Raw genomic sequence first — 9,885 nt, 5'->3', positions numbered from 1 at the left:
AGACATAGCTTCAAGACACTTTTCAAGGTTGGAAAGGTGAAAACTGTAGCCTGTCTGGAGGCCATCATAAGGCAAAAGCTGTGGCTGCACAAAGACTTCTGGATCTCCAGAAAGGTATGTGTGTGGTTTTCTAAGATGGTGACTTTGAAATGCTAATCTTCAATATGAGACTTAAGAAACCAACGGAGGACATCATGGTAGCTACTTTGACTTTGCTTCCAGGTCTGAACTTCCATTCTTTTGAAAGCCTACAGGGGCTGAAACATTCAATATCTTGCAAAAACTTCCAGTTACACAGATCTGTATGAGAAAATATCAAATCACTACTTTCAAGTCATATTTGAATAACTTATGAAGTTAATTGTAGTTAGAATCACAAATGCGGTTTTGTCCAAAGTATGCTCATCTGCTAACAAATTGATAGTCACAAGTCATTGAGCCAATGAGCATTCAGTGTACTGATGGGAATAATAGGAAAATAGCCAAGTGACCAACTGAGCACAGCTGGAAATTTTCTTTTTGTATGGTGGCTGGAAACCTCACTATTATTCAGAAGGAAACTGCTACTTGGCTGGGAAGCAAGATTAGTAACATTTATGAGCCTTAATTGTGATATTTTAATGACTAATGTTGGCTTGGGGAAAATAAATAAATAGAATTAAAAAAGACAAAGTGAAAGCAGTAAAAATTAATAAACAGGCAAGCCCTATATGTGTTTTTCAGTACCGTCATAATCTCTGTGGCCACATCCTAAAGTACATCTTAAGAATTTTTTTAACTGACAATTGAGATGAATAACCTTTTAGAATGATGTTTAAACTAAATTGAGAGTTAACTTCTGTTCAAACTGACTTGTTTCTGCAGCCTAACGTCACCATATAGTGGAGTTGCCCCTGCTGGTCAGTAGAGAAAATGCCATTTTTAGACTTAAACGATCATTAGTTATATTAGTGATTTTAGTGCTGTAAATCATGCATGCATATGTCAATATACCTGCTGTGGTTTGCTAATAAATATAGACATTCTCTTCCAAATTAGTGTCCGAGTGATTTTAAAATTCTAAAATACCGCTCATCTCCACTGATTTCACTTTGGTGTATCAAAACCGAGTCCAGGGTTGTTATTGACAGCCTCACTGAAGTAATCAAAGAGAAAGCCCCAGATACCAAGACCACCAAATTAAGAACCTCAGAAGCATGAATGAGCCTCTGCTGTGGTGCAGTGACTGTACCAGTATCATTAAAGAGGAAGAAGCAGTACTGAGTGAGTGAGAGAGACTGGATTCCAAGATTAAACAAAATCCCTTTGAAAGTTTAAATCACTGCATTTCACAAGTTTCTGTGCAATTCAAATTCCCAAAAAGTTGGCACACTGTGTAGAATTTAAATAAAAACAAAAAGCGATGATTTGTAAAATCTCATAAGGCCAATTTTTATTCACAGTAGAACAAGAACACAAATAAAATGTTTTAACTGAGAAAATGTACAATCTTCTTTCTGTTTTTTTCCATTTTGGAAAAAAAATTAGGACAGGGCAATGTTCACAACTTAGTAGCATCAACAACAGTCTGAAATGTCTGGGAACTGAGGAGTCCATCTGCTGGACCTTTGAAAGATGAATCGACTGCAGGCCGGCCAGTTCAGCAAATCCTTCCTTAAAACAATGTCGTCAGGATGGGAGCAGATGTTACTCTAAAATCTGCATATATCTTTTAGGAATGATGGTGTCTTTCCAGATGTGCTCGTTCTATAGGCACTAATGTACCCTCATACAATCAGAGATGCAGCTTTTGAACTTGGACTTAATAAGCTGGATGTGGTCTCTCCCCTTTAGTTCAGAGATTCAGCGCTGGTGTTTTTCAAAAATAATTTAAAATTTTCTTTCATCTGACCACATAATAGTTTTCCTCTTTATCTCAGTGTATTTTAAATGAGATTTGGCCAAGGACCATATTGGATCATACTCACTTACAACTACGTCTTAGCATGTAGAATCTTTAACCTTCATTTGTGGATGGAGCTGAGCACAGTTCACCAACTGTGCTCACGACTAAGATTTCTGGAAGTGTTCCTGAGCCAGTGCAGTGATTTCCATGACCGATTCATGCCTGTTTTTAATGCAGTGCCACCCAAGAGCCTGAAGATCAGGCATCCAGTGTTGACTTTCGACTTTGTCCCGTGCGCACAGAGATTTCTTCACATTTGATAATGATATGAAATGAAAATGACGAGATATTCAAAGTCCTTGCAATGTTACATTGAATAGACATATTTATGAACTTTTTCCATAATTTCAATTTGCGTGTCTCCATAGTGTCGTGCTTTACACATTTACCTAACAAGCAAAAGATCCCTTAATCAGTCCCACGAGGAGACGCAACTCCCTTTGGGAAGGACATCTAGCATAAAAATCTGCCAACTCAAACATATGGAGCTACCTGCTGCATAGACCCCTTGTGAATAAGAAAGCAGCCAAAAGTAGCTCTACCATAATTTGTAGATGCAGATTGGTGAACCTCTGCAAATCTTTACATCTGAAAGTAAAGATGTATACACCCAGTCACATTACAGACTTAGACTTACTCAAAGTGTGCATTTTCACAGCTTGAACATTTGATGTTTTCTATGCTCTTCTGTGAAGAAAATCTGGGTTTGTGAGATTTTTCAAATCAACTGCGTCCCAAATTTTTTACCCCTCAGCCCTAAAGAGCTGGCATGGTTGGTGTGGAAACCTGAGTTTGTCAATGTGATAACTCAAGAACGAGGCAACGTAGGAGCTTCAAATTGAAAAAATCATGGATGAGTTTGAATCTCAGTGAAGTCGATCTCAAGGTTAGGGTCAAAGGTAAAGTTTTATGCAAACAACTCTAGAAGGAAGTCAACCAGGATTTTCAAATTGATACCATAGACACAACTATTAAAAATCTCAGAGGAATTTGGATCTCAGTAACCTCAAGATCAGAGTAAGTAAGTCTGAAAATCTTGTGATAACTTGAGAATAAGGTGACCTAGGACTAAGTGTCTCGACTAGGAGACGGAGTGGAAGCACTGGGGGTTGCCAGCATTTCTGGAACTGGCATTAACCAAAGCCTCTAAACTAGATTTGTTTAAAGTAGCAGGAACACAGTGAAGTGAAAGTGAGTCACTCAGTAAATCTGAACCTGAAATGCAAGTAAAGGTTTCTAATGAGTGCCAGTGATCATTTAGTAATCATTTATGCATTATTGTAGGGATTTTTTTTTTTACCAAATAACATAAAGCACAATAGGAAGACTGTTGTTAGAAAGAGTATTTCTGCTTTTCTTCTGGTCCTGCAGAGCAGACTTTTTGTTGTTGCACAATTAGTGCTGTAGCAAAGTTATCCCAGTTTAGTGCTTTAGTGGAAACTAGGCTATTAACCAGAGTTGAACTCCACTAAGGATCATTCAGGAGCACTGGGGGTCACATCTGGAGCAGGAGTGCTGTGGCTGACTGCTCCTTAATTGATTGCAGAATGGATTTCGCACATTTTGTCTCCTCCGCTGGGATAGCTAGATGGTGACTGTGACTTTGGACTTTGCTGGAGCAGATTGCACTGATCTCTGTTCTGTTCTGACACCCAGCACTTAAATCCCCTGCGTGTGCATCAGTTTGAGTTTATATGTATGTTAGTGGGCGTGTTAGCATGTGAGAAAGGATACAGGGAGACTCTCAGATCTTCAGTTTGGAGACAAATTTTTGTCGGGGGCTTGATAGAGTAGAGTTTATTGTTGCCTCCAATCAGCTGCCTTAGCAGAGGTATCCATGGCAACTGAAAGAGTAAAAGTAAGGTTTGAGGTCTCCAGAGGATTTGGAAGAGACAGAGAGAAGGACTTTGTATTTCCATGTAAGCACTCATTTCAAGAGCTGAATATGACAGAAGGGATATGAAAGTAGAAAAGTAGAGTGGTCGCGGTGCGAGCGATCTGAGGAGAGATAAACACGCAGCCCACAAATGCATAATGTAAGATCACTCAAACACTCCTCCATGCTCCCACATTGACAATGTGTCAGTGTTTATGTAGGAAGTATAATATATATGCTCCATAAAATTACACTTCAACACTTCAGCAAGGCGCAAGCTGGAACTTGTCTTCTAGGGTAAAACAGGGATCTGCCTCCTCCTCTTCCTTTGTTATTTAAAAATGCAAGTGATGCAAATGCAAAAGCATCGCCAGGCACGGGAAAATTCAAACCTCAGAGTTCCTTTTGCAAGAGGTGTTGTGTTTTACCGCTTCATCTGCAAACTGAACATTATGTCGATATTAAGATTGCTTTTTTTTTTTCTCATTTTCTTTTGGGTTTTTTTGACAGGAGACTATATACTGCGTGGGTGTAGTGCTGGTAAGGTTAGCCAGTGTGTTTGCATATGTTTGCTTCTTTTACTTTCTTTGCTTTTTTTGGAAAATGCAAAGTGAGCAGGAAGTATTTACTTTTTTTAGAACAAGCGTCGACCACTGGGAGTTTTTTTATGAATCATGTATTTATATGTTGTGTTGTGTATCGTGGACTGTGAAGTGATAAACAGGCGGCTCGCGGGTGATCAGGCACCACTTCAGCTTCGAAAGCAAATGCAAAAATGTGACCCTGTTGGATAAAATGGAGCAAATATAACCACTAAGACGCTATTAGTAAACAAATGAAACAAAATGACTGATCTGTTTTTACACTGTCTTGTGATTGGCTGACCACAGCGGATGGTAGAGATCCGTTATAACGTACAACACACGAATACAGTGTAAAGAAGCAGAAAACGTGCGATAATACTGGCATTTTTGGGGGGTTTTGCTTCGCGTGGTAATCTTACAGGCGGCAAAGACAAAGATATCCTTTTACTGAGGACTGCAGTGCAGACTGACAGTAGACAACAGGCTGCCCTCAAGCCGTAACAAGTACAGACAGGCAGAACTGAACAAGAGGTAACAGGCTTAGACGACTCGGCTGATGATCTGGGAGAAAATAAGTAATGGCTTTTCCTTGATACGGCTGAGGAGCTGCTGCAGTGACAGATGAAGGGATATGTGAGGTCGAGACTCTGTAGTGACAGCTGTTGGATGGGTACAGAGAGGGAATGCTGGAGACATTCCCATTCTGTATAAACTCATAGGTATCAAGTCTGTGTGTATACATTTTTTTTAATGTACATTGGTTTATTGTCAAAAGGAGGAACAAATGACAAAGGCATTTGTTCCATTTGTATTATTTGGTACACCTTGGTAGTACTGGGTTGGCCCTCCTTTTGCCTTCATATCTGCCTTAATACATTGACATGATAGTGATGATAGTGCAGGTTGGGTGAGCCCAAGCAAACTGCAGTCTCAGTTTCCTGTTCCTAGCTGACAGGAATGGCACCCAGTGTGGCCTTCTGCTGCTGTAGCCCATCTGCATCAAGGTTCTGCATTCCTTGCAATGAGTGGTTATTTGATTTACTGTTGCAGCTTCTGAAACACTTTGACCAGCCCGTCTGGAACCAACAGCAATGCCATGTTCAAAGTCACATGGTAACAAAGAGAGAGAGAGAGGGAAACAGTGGCGCGACTATAAGAATAATAAAATCAAGACAGAAATAAAATAAAAAACACCACATCATAAAACTGAAACTTATCATCACACAGGACCCAGGAGCTCAATAATGAAGTCTGAGAAAGTCTGAGGAAGAGGCAGTAAAATCCTTTAATGGGAGCTGTTAATGTGCAGATCAATCTATTATCATATCATCAGGACTTTCTGGCCTTTATTTAATTTTATTGAGAGCAAAGATCTGTTTACGGCGTTTCTTTTCACACCATTTTTCTTTATTTGGCTTTGTGCAGTTAAGTGTTTTCACTTTGAAACAGGAATCAGTATCCCTGCACTGCTGTTCCAAGTAGACTGGTGTCTATAATAGATTATATCTTAATACTAAAGTTACATCGTCAAATGGTACAGAGTGGTCTGGCATGAACTATGAATAGGCTTTCACATACTACCTAACATGAGGCAAAGAACAGAAGCAGTGGAGTTGAAGACTAAACTGCTACCCTGCTAATATAATTTCTTTCTTTACCTGAAAGAACCACCATATCACACTGTGCTCGTTCCCCAGAGAACTCGTAATAGTCGCACGCACATTGCCACCTTTAATTAATGCACAGTAATCATCCCACTCAATATGGTTACCAATATGTAAAAGAGCCAAATATGACTCTGCTGTGTAGTAAAGGCAAGGTCATGTGTGAGACTGAGCAGCAGCAGGACTCTCTCTTCTCTGTTTCTGCTCGCTTTAACACGACGGAATTCAAGTCTTTGGTTGTCCATTGACAACTAATTAATCAAAATCAAAGGGAGACAAATCCCATAAACACACACGAGCTGTGAGCGCGGGTCCATAGGTGAGAGAGAGACAAGCAGAGGGGGAGAAAAGGAGATTAAGGAAGGATTCTCCCCAGACGTCTTCTTCCCACTTTCTTCTGGTAGAAGTCATTAGGATTCATACCCCTGATCCTTTACTCTGTGCGGCTCCTCCGCTGCTCGCGCCGTGCATCTCTAGCAAGCAAAAAAAAATAAAAACTAGACAGAACCTGGACGCCCACGCCAGAATTAAAATGGTGATGCAGCACTTGTTTTCTGTCAACAAGAGTGAACATACTGAAAAAGAGAGCGAGAAAGAGAGAGTGAGATAGCACAAGAAGAAGAGGGAGAGAGCGAGAGAGTTCGGGGCTGACTGCTGGTTGGTATTCCTGAGGCTTAGCCAGAGAGGCTGATGGTGCAGAGTGGACATCAACAAGGAATTTCAATGTGGATGCAATGGCTTGCAGTTTTCAAACCTTTTATTGTAGTGTCTACAAACGACACACTGAAGTGGTTAACATTAAACCACATGAGATCGTCCCTCATTACCTCATCAGCATAAAATATCATTTTAACACATTAATTGGACTTCACATTGTGTATTTTCCTGTTATACAGCAAGTTTTATAAGACGACGAGGCAAATGTGTTTTTTAGTCAGTGCAGCTGTTTTGTTTGGTTTTTTCAAATCTACTTTTTTGGGCACAGACGAGTCGCCCTGTAGTCAAGAGGAGGCGAGCACTTCTGCAGCTGTTATTGTTTCAATTGATTTTGATCTTCATTTTCCTGTCCTGTTAAGAAAGCGATTTGCAGTATGAGTATTTCACCAATTTATGTACAAAAATCAGTTAGGCAGATGAACTTATGATTGGGATTTACGAGAGTTAAGATGAAAGAATCAGCGTTCGGGGCTGAGCCTCCAGCACACGGCACAGTCTCAGCCCCAACGTCGGCCAGGCAGCAATAAGCATCTGGATCCAGCCTCCCTCCTTTCTCAAGGGGGAAACCTAGCTCTCCCTAAACCCAACCAATTCACTCAATAAACAGCTGGATTATTACATAAGACACGGCGAGGGCTTAATAGCCCCAAGTTCTTTGAAAAACCTGAAAAAAAAAAAAAAAGAGAGAAAAGATTAGGCAGACTTCTAATTTGCTCATGCAGTTTGGAGTTCAACAGTCATTGACAATCGTGCGGCCATGTTCATTCATCTACCGGGGCCAAAGAGCTTCAAGGCTGTCAAGCCCCGGCTCAACAATTTTCAATTCCTTAATAATTTATTGATGGCGGGCAGTCAAATTGCATATCAATAATGTACAAGGGCTCAGTACAATGTTGATACGAAATACCCTTTCAGCTGGGCTCATTCATGCTCACAGACCTGCAGACATATACCGTGTTTAGTCCCACGTGGTCCGGCGCTGGCACGTTGCATGAATACAATCTGTTTCTGTGAGCTGTGTAAGTCTAGTTGATGATAGAGCATCTAAAAAAAAAAAAGGCCTCTCATGTTTTCATGTTTCAGGATAAAACCTCAGAGGAGGAGGAGAAGAAGAATTAAGCTTTTCATGTGGGGGCTGGGACAGAATAGCAGATCAACTACAAAGACACTGATATGAAGAACAATGACAAAGCAATCGCTGTGTAAAGTGATACAAGTGTGATGCTGTAATAATATACATTCTTTATATTGTTGCACGCTCTTTCTCTCCATACATGCAGAAAGAAAGTTTGCACGCGTGCATTTCCCCGACGCTTGTCTTGGTCTTCGATTGGGCAGCTATACTGTGGGTTTGGGCATGAGCCAATCACGCGTGTAGGACAAATTAAGTGACCAATGGCGGATTTCCATCTAGGTCAGCATCTTTTATTCAGGAGTCATGCGTACACAGTTACATGCCATCCCGCCCTGGGGGCCCTGCGGAGACCCACTCTGCCATAGAGAGATGGTCCACCATTTTGTTCTGTTTTGAAAATGATCTCCATGCATGAGATTAGCTGGGGGGCCCGCGAGCTCTTCCCTTTGTTGTGCATCCCAGTTTGGATTTTCCCGGTTGGTGTCTGTGCGAGTGTGCTGGGAGTGTGCACGTGCAGGGCGTGCATCCGTGGCGGCGAGCTGCATCTGTGCATGAGCGTGCATATTGCCTGTGTGTCTAAGAATGTGTTTAATGGGGGATTTTGCTCTGAGCAGAGGAAAATGCAATCCTGATGGAGACATCCGATGCCCCACTCAGTGGTCTGCTGCTGAGCTCAAAGCACATCTCCGGCTTTGGCCTTTATAGCAATTCACACTTTTTCATTCATACCTCTACATGTACAGCAGGTATCTATGCCTCTTTGCACGAGGAAGGGTCATGGACTAAACATTTATGAAGGTCATTTCTTAAACTGTGCCTGACACTGCACTGCTGCTCCCAGCATCTACGCCTTTGTAGGAGGCTTTGTGCCTTGGACGCATCGGCTGGTGTGTTGTTTTACATAGCTTTAAAAAAACAACAACAAAAAAAACAACACCTTTACCGTATGAAAAATAATGTATACAAGTGGCTACAAAAGTATGTAAAGTTGGTTTTAAAGCTGATGTTGCCACTGCACCAAAATGTAAAAAGCTGTCTCTCTCAGCCGTTGGTTTCCCTCCACAGACTTAAAGCAGCAACAAAGCAACTAGACAGAGAGACGGAGAGTGAGAGATAGAGAGGGAGAGAGACTGGGGTATGTGGTTGCTATAGTAACCATCTGGTGGGTCTGAACTGTTTCTCCCTGGCATTCATTTCATCATATCGAGCCCCTGTCTCTCTCCGCTCTCTCTCTCTCTCTGTACGTCTACTCTCACTTTTGTTTATCCCTCTCTTTTTTCCCCTCCATCTCTCTTATCTCCTGATTCCCATCTCGTGCCGCTCTCCCACTCTTTCCAAGCTGCCTGGCTTCCTCCTCCTCCCCTTTTCTCCTCCGGTTCTCCTCACTTTTGTTGCAAAGCAGTCGGAGATGGAGAATGTTTAATGTTAAATGCGCAGTGGTCATTCCATCTCTGTCCTTTTGGCTGTCCGTCCATTTTTTAATCACCCTGCCCTGACAGACCCATCTGTTAATCCTGGACCTTTTCAAAAAAAAGAAAAAGAAAAAGAAAAAAAAAAGGGGGGGGGGGGGGAGAACTCAATTCGTACAGCCAGAAGAGCTGAGCAGAAGCTGGACTGATATCTAAGCGCAAACTTGCTTGAACGATTGACGTCATCTGTAATCACGATTTAGATGCAACCAAAGCGTGTTTTTACCATCATATCATTGAGGAGAGTTGCTTTTTTGGATAGATCTCTTTAAAAATGTGACGTGTAACTCCACTCGGGAGCAAACAGAATATTCTGGAGTGGTCTAAAGGGATATTTATTTTATTTTTCCAACCAGAGCTGCCTGCATTTCCCCCCTTTTCCTTCTTATCAGCAGTTGTCCTTGTGATTTCCCAGCAGAGTCTCAATCAGCAAGAATACCTGATCCCAATGCCCACTGATATTTTTTGCGTCCACACACACACACACACACACAC

General features: G+C 41.5%; 1 long non-coding RNA gene across 1 annotated transcript in view; it reads right to left on the bottom strand.

The window, feature by feature from the left end:
* Nucleotides 1-6,712: 6,712 nt before the first annotated feature.
* Nucleotides 6,713-9,885, bottom strand: part of LOC102302199 — a 4,852-nt gene continuing 1,679 nt past the window's right edge. The window contains exons 2-3 of the long non-coding RNA XR_315545.2: nucleotides 7,726-7,830; nucleotides 6,713-7,450 (exon numbers count right to left, since the gene is read on the bottom strand). This is a non-coding gene — a long non-coding RNA (uncharacterized LOC102302199). The remainder of the gene's footprint in view (nucleotides 7,451-7,725; nucleotides 7,831-9,885) is intronic.

The sequence above is a fragment of the Haplochromis burtoni genome, unplaced genomic scaffold (genome assembly GCF_018398535.1).
Source record: "Haplochromis burtoni strain Fernald_Lab_line unplaced genomic scaffold, NCSU_Asbu1 Contig_32, whole genome shotgun sequence".
NCBI classification, from domain to species: domain Eukaryota; kingdom Metazoa; phylum Chordata; class Actinopteri; order Cichliformes; family Cichlidae; genus Haplochromis; species Haplochromis burtoni.
Note: the sequence above shows the minus strand (reverse complement) of the source record. Positions and strands in the feature narration are given on the sequence as shown.